This window comes from Neophocaena asiaeorientalis, unplaced genomic scaffold, assembly GCF_003031525.2.
Source record: "Neophocaena asiaeorientalis asiaeorientalis breed wild unplaced genomic scaffold, Neophocaena_asiaeorientalis_V1.1 scaffold1, whole genome shotgun sequence".
Lineage (NCBI taxonomy): Eukaryota > Metazoa > Chordata > Mammalia > Artiodactyla > Phocoenidae > Neophocaena > Neophocaena asiaeorientalis.
The window spans coordinates 540908-548080 of NW_020171981.1; the positions used below are offsets into that span (position 1 = coordinate 540908).

Sequence of the window (7173 nt, forward strand, 5' to 3'; positions counted from 1 at the left end):
CGCCATGAAGAAAAAAAAAAAAAAAAAAAAAAAAGAATGCCATGGATGGCCAGTCCTGGTGTCTGAGTGATTCCCTGGGTCCAGCACAGGGACCAACTTTCCAGAGCCCTGAAGACAACACCCCAAAATATGGACTCATTTTCCACTCTACCTTCATTGGCCGAGCAGCTGCCAAGAACAAAGGCCACATCTCCCGATACCTGGCAAAAAAAATGCAGTATTGCCTCACGAATTGATTGCTTCTCAGAGGTACCTACCAGTGTATTTGGGGAGAAGCTTCGAGAACAAGTTGAGGAGCGGCTGTCCTTCTATGAGACTGGAGAGATTCCACGAAAGAATCTGGATGTCATGAAGGAGGCAATGGTTCAGGCAGAGGAAGCGGCTGCTGAGGTTGCTAGGAAGCTGGAGAAACAGGAGAAGAAACACTTGAAGAAGGCAAAGAAAAGGCTGGCTGCGATTGCCCTGGCGTCTTCAGAAAACAGCAGTAGGACCCCGGAGGAATGTGAGGAGACAAGTGAAAGACCCAAAAAGAAGAAAAAGCAAAAGCCCCAGGAGGCTCCTCCGGAGAATGGAATGGAAGACCCATCTGTCTCCTCCAAACCCAAAAAAAAGAAATCTTTTTCCAAGGAGGAGCTGGTTAGTAGTGATCTTGAAGAGACAGCTGGCAGTGGAAGTCTTACCAAGAGGAAGAAATCTTTCCCCAAAGAGGAACCAGATAGTGACCCTGAAGAGTCAGGAAACAAGAGGGTCCACAAGAAAAAGAGGAAATTCTCTTCCAAGGAGAAGCCTCTCAGCAATGGACCTGAAGAGGCTGCTGCCAGCAAGAGTAGCAGCTCCAAGAAAAAGAAAAAGATCCGAAAGCTATCCCAGGAAAATCAGAATGGACATTTCCCTAGTAGGGCATAAATTACAGAGATATTTCCCAACCCATCCCCTATAGCCCAATAAAAATAAAAACAAATTCACGAGTCAAAAAAAAAAAAAAAGAATGCCATGGAAAGAGGCTTCTTAAAGAAATCAAATTGAGAAAACTGGAGATGGGAAGGATTGAGTGTCAGAGAGCAGAGACACCTCTCTGTGACATTAGACCTGAAGTATTTGCCCAGGTAAACAAGAAACTAGCTCAAGATTTCTGAAGTGGAGAATCTAGCAAATGCTTCTGTATTGAGTTTCTAGTGACTTGGAGATAGGAGGTGAGATCTGTAGTAAAGAAATACATGGGAAAATTCCAGTAGGTTCATTGAATCTGGTTGATTTAATGGTCAAGGGATAGATTCACCTTGAACTTTTGTATTCTCACTGCTTATCTTGGTGCATGGCATTCGATATACACTTAATATATTTTTTTATAAATGAAATTTTAAGAAATAAATAAATTTATTTATTTACTTTTCGCTGTGTTGGGTCTTCGTTGCTGCGCGTGGGCTTTCTCTAGTTGCGGCGAGCGGGGGCTACTGTTCCTTAGGGTGCGTGGGCTTCATTGCGGTGGTTTCTCCTGTTGTAGAGCACGGGCTCTAGGCCCACGGGCTTCAGTAGTTGTGGCACGCTGGTTCAGTAGTTGTGGCTTGTGGGCTCTAGAGTGCAGGCTCAGTAGTTGTGGCACACGGGCTTAGTTGCTCCATGGCGTGTGGCTTAGTTGCTCCATGGCATGTGGGATCTTCCTGGACCAGGGCTCGAACCTGTGTCCCCTGCATTGGCAGGCGGAGTCTTAACCACTGCCCCACCAGAAAGCCCCTACACTTAATATTTTTGAAAGAAAGAAAGCAAAACTGGGAATTTATTTTCTATTCATTTATTTATTTATTTTAACATCTTTATTGGAGTATAATTGCTTTACAATGGTGTGTTAGTTTCTGCTGCATAACGAAGTGAATCAGCTATACGTATACATATATCCCCATATCCCCTCCCTCTTGCGTCTCCCTCCCACCCTCCGTATCCCACCCCGCTAGGTGGTCACAAAGCACCAAGCTGGTCTCCTTGTGCTATGTGGCTGCTTCCCACTAGCTATCTATTTTACATTTGGTAGTGTATATATGTCCATGCCACTCTCTCACTTAGTCCCAGTTTACCCTTCCCCCTCTCCATGTCCTCAAGTCCATTCTCTACGTCTGTGTCTTTATTCCTGTCCTGCTCCAATGTTCTTCAGAACCTTTTTTTTTTTAGATTCCATATATAAGTGTTAGCATACAGTATTTATTTTTCTCTTTCTGACTTCACTCTGTATGACAGTCTCTAGTTCCATCCACCTCACTACAAATAACTCAATTTCGTTTCTTTTTATGGCTGAGTAATATTCTGTTGTATATATGTGCCACATCTTCTTTGTCCATTCATCTGTCGATGGACACGGGTTGCTTCCATGTCCTGGCTATTGTAAATAGCACAGCAGTGAACACGGTGGTACATGTCTCTTAGTGAATTACGGTTTTCTCAGGGTATATGCCCGGTAGTGGGATTGCTGTGTCGTATGGTAGTTCTATGTTTAGTTTTTTAAGGAACCTCCATACTGTGGAATTTCTTAACTTGTGACAAACTGGTGCAGGTTATTTGCAATCACGTACTTATTTAAGGCTGGAGATCGCTATGCTTTACACTTCAGTTGTTTTTGTTTTATAAAAGCAGCTTACCAGGCTTTTGTGGTATTTTCAAGGAGGGAGAATGGTGGAGAAGGAAGCCTGCAGGAAACTTGTAGGGAGGATGTATGAGGGAGTCATATTCAGAGGAGAAATTTTTTTTAGGGGAAGCAGAAAGTTATCCAGGAGGGAACCTTCAGTTGGATATTGCCTCGAGCTGTATTCCCATTACAAGTTTCTTTTTGCTTAGACTTTTAGAGATTCTGAATACAAGTGAACAATTATTCCTGTTGAAAAAAATATACTTTGGGCCCTTAAAATTTTCTGGCAATATGAATAGCTATTGACAACACTGCATTTGAGTAAAATCTGCAAAGTAAGTGAAGTGAAGGAGCTTTTCAGTCAACTTCTATATGCCTCTCTTCTATTCTTTCATTCAATACAAGGTTTTGTGCTTGATATGACCCAGGCCTAGATATAGGAAATTGGACAAGGCCCTAACCTGAAGGAGCTCATAATCTATAATACAATACGGATTTTATTAGTAATATATAGATAGTCCTATGGATGCACTGATAAAGGTATCACTAAGTATACTTTGAAACCTTTACAGAAGAGGGCTTCCCTTCCCTGGTTGCGCAGTGGTTGCGAGTCCGCCTGACGATGCAGGGGACACGGGTTCGTGCCCTGGTCCGGGAAGATCCCACATGCCGCGGAGCGGCTGGGCCCGTGAGCCATGGCCGCTGAGCCTGCGCGTCCGGAGCCTGTGCTCCGCAACGGGAGAGGCCACAACGGTGAGAGGCCCGAGTACAGCAAAAAAAAAAAAACCTTTACAGAGGAGATGAAATTTGAGTTGTCTTAAAGGATGAGCACGTGTTTGCCTGTGAACAGACTATGAACCTGGTCTGTTCTCTGCCTGCATTGGTAGTGATTCCACCACTTCTCTGCAAATGTGTTTCCTTCAAGGCTGAGTTAAAGATCAATCTTTTTTTTTTTTTTCATATATAGCATACAGCAGTGTTAACTAAATTCATCCTGTTGTGCATTACATCCCTAGCACTTACTTATCTTATAACTGAAAGTTTATACTTCTGACTGCCTTCATCCAGTTCCCCCTCCTTTCAGCCCCCACCTCTGGTAACCACAAATTATTTTTGTGGTTCTATAAGTTTGCTTGTTTTTGAAATATAACTGACCTACAACACTCTGTTAGTTCCTGTTACACAACATAATGGTTCGATAGCTTAGTATATTTCAAAATCATCACCACGATAAGTCTAGTTAGGATCTGTCACCATACAAAACTACCACATCATTACTGACTATATTCCCCACACTACATTTCATACCCGTGACTCATTTATTTTGCACCTGAAAGTTTGTTCCTCTTAATCTCCCTCACCTATTTCTTTCCTCCCCATACCGGCCTCCTCTCTGGAAACCACCTGTTTGTTCTCTGTATCTGTGACTCTGCTTCCATTATATTACGTTTGCTCATTTGTTTTGTTTTTCAGATTCCACATATCAGTGAAATCATACAGTATTTGTCTTTCTCTGTCTGATTTATTTCACTTAGCATAATACCCTTTATGTCCATCCATGCTGTGGCAAATTGGCAAGGTTTCGTTCTTTTTTATGGCTGAGCTATGTATCTATATATATCTATATAGAGATATCATATATGATTGACATATATATCACATCTTCTTTATCCATTCATCTATTGATGGGCACTTCCATATCTCGGCTATTGTGAATAGTGCTACAATGAACGTCGGGGGTGTGATCTTTGCTAACTAGTGTTTTCATTTTTTTCAGATAAATATCCAGGAGAGGAATTGCTGGATTGTGTGGTAGTCCTTTTCTTTTTTTGGCCGCACTGCGCGGCATGTGGGATCTTATTTCCCTGACCAGAGATTGATCCTGTGCCCCATGCAGTGGAAGCTTGGAGTCTTAACCACTGGACGGCCAGGGAAGTCCCTATCTTTTAACTTTTTGAGGAATCTCCATACTGTTTTCCATAGTGGCTGCATTTACATTTAAATTTCCACCAGCAGTGCACGAGGGTTCTCTTTTCTCCACATCCTCACCAACACTTGTTATCTGTTGCCTTTTTGATAATAGCCATTCTCACAGGTGTGACATGATATTTCATTGTGGTTTTGCTTTGCATTTCCCTGATGATTAGTAAGCTGAGCAAATATGTTCTCTGACCCTTTCTCTCTCTCTTCTCCTTCTGGGACCCCTATAATGTGAATGTTAGTAGGCTTGCTATGGTCCCAGAGATCTCTTAATCTGCCCTCATTTATTAAAAATTATTTTTTCTGTTCAGTTTAAGTGACTTCCAGTACTCTGTCTTCCAGTGTGCTGATTCATTCCTCTGTATTATCTAATCTACTGTTGATTCCTTCTGGCGTATTTTTAAAATTTCAGTTATTGTTTTCGTCATCTCTATTTGGTTCCTCTTTATATTTTCTCTTTGTTAAAAATTTCTAACTTCTCACTCTGTTCATCCTTTCTTCTCCTGAATTCTTTTTGTTTCATTTCGTTTTATTTATTTGGCTGTGTGAGTTCTTAGCTACAGCACGTGGGATCTTCGTTGCTGAGTGTGGGATCTTTAGTTGTGGCATGTGAACTCTTAGTTACGGCATGCATGTGGGACCTAGTCCCCTGAGCCAGGATCAAACCCATGCCCCCTGCATTGGGAGCTCGGAGTCTTAGCCACTGAACCATCAGGGAAGTCCTCCTCCTGAGTTCTTTGAGCAGCTTTGAGCATCAGCCTGGGGGTACTGGGCTACTGCCAGCCTGCTGGTGTGTGGAGCTGGTCCTGGGGTCTCTGACTGCAGGGCCCTGTGGGTCCCAGAGTTGGTGTTGGCCCACTGGTAGGTGGGGCCCGGGCCCAGGGGTCCTGGGGCTGGTGCCTGCTCATTGGTGGATGTGGCTGGTCCTGGGGCTAGTGCCGGCCCACCGGTGTCAGGGCTGGGTCCTGGGGCATCTGGGGGTCACAGGGTCTTAAGGAAGCTGTCCTGCTGGTGGTGGGTGTATGTCTTCTTCTGGCTAGCTCTTTGGTCTGAGTTGTCCCAGTACTGGTGCGGACACGCTGACGGATGGGTCGAGGTTCTAGTGCTAATTAGCTAGAGAGAGGATTCCAAAATGGATCTTGCCAGCACTGGGGTCCTCATGGGAGAATGAGTTCCCAAAATGGCTGCCGCCAGTGTCTATGTCCACAGGGTGAGTTACAGATGCCTCCTGCTTCTCTGGGAGGCTCTCCAGGATCAGCAGGTGGTCCTGACCCAAGCTCCTTTCAAATTACTGCTTCTTCCCTGTGTCTTAGAGGGTGTGAGATTTTGTGTGCACCCTTTAAGAGCGGCGACTCTATTTCCTACAGTCCTCTGGCTCTCCTAAAAGTAAGCCCCGTTGGTCTTCAAAGCCAAAAGTTCCAGGGGCTCATCTTCCCAGTGCAGGAACCCTGGACTGGGGAGCCCAATGTGGGGTCTGGACCCCTCGCTCCTTGGAGAGAACCTCTGCAGTTGTAACTATCCTCCCATTTGTGGGTCACCCACCCAGGTGTATGGGTCTTGACTATACTGTGTCTCTGCCCCTCCTACCTGTCTCACTGTGATTCTTTCTTTATATCTTTAATTGTAGAAGATCTTTTCTACTAGTCTTCTGGTCTTTCTCATCAATAGTTGTTCTGTAAATTGTTATAATTTTGGTCCACCCATGAGAAGAGGTGAATTTCTGTAAATCGTTATAATTTTGGTCCACCCATGAGAAGAGGTGAACTCAGGGTCTTTCTGCTCTGCCATCTTGGCCACTCCCCCTCATGTTTTTTAAATTAATTAATTAATTATTTGGCTGTGTTGGGTCTTCATTGCTGCACGCAGGCTTTCTCCAGTTGCGACGAGCGGGGGCTACTCTTTTTTTTTTCTTTTTCTTTTTTGGCTGTGTTGGGTCTTCATTGCTGCACGCAGGCTTTCTCCAGTTGCGACGAGCGGGGGCTACTCTTTTTTTTTTCTTTTTCTTTTTTGGCTGTGTTGGGTCTTCGTTTCTGTGCGAGGGCTTTCTCTAATTGTGGCAAGCGGGGGCCACTCTTCATCGCGGTGCGCGGGCCTTTCACTATCGCGGCCTCTCTTGCTGCGGAGCACAGGCTCCAGACGCACAGGCTCAGTATCTGTGGCTCACGGGCCTAGTTGCTCCGCGGCATGCGGGATCTTCCCAGACCAGGGCTCGAACCCGTGTCCCCTGCGTTAGCAGGCAGATTCTCAACCACTGTGCCACCAGGGAAGTCCAGGGGCTACTCTTCATTGTGGAGCATGGGTTTCTCTCTAGTTGTGGCGTGCGGGCTTGGCTACCGCACGGCATGTGGGATCTTAGTTCCCCGACCAGGGATTGAACTCGCGTCTCCTGCATTGGAAGGGGGATTTTTAACCGCTGGACCACCAGGGAAGTCCAGGGGCTACTCTTCATTGTGGAGCATGGGTTTCTCTCTAGTTGTGGCGTGCGGGCTTGGCTACCGCACGGCATGTGGGATCTTAGTTCCCCGACCAGGGATTGAACTCGCGTCTCCTGCATTGGAAGGGGGATTTTTAACCAC

The 7173-nt window shown here is 45.2% G+C and overlaps 1 pseudogene; it reads left to right on the top strand.

The window, feature by feature from the left end:
• The first annotated feature begins 41 nt into the window (after positions 1-41).
• On the top strand, positions 42-906 carry LOC112399140 (nucleolar protein 56 pseudogene; annotated as a pseudogene).
• Positions 907-7173: the final 6267 nt, after the last annotated feature.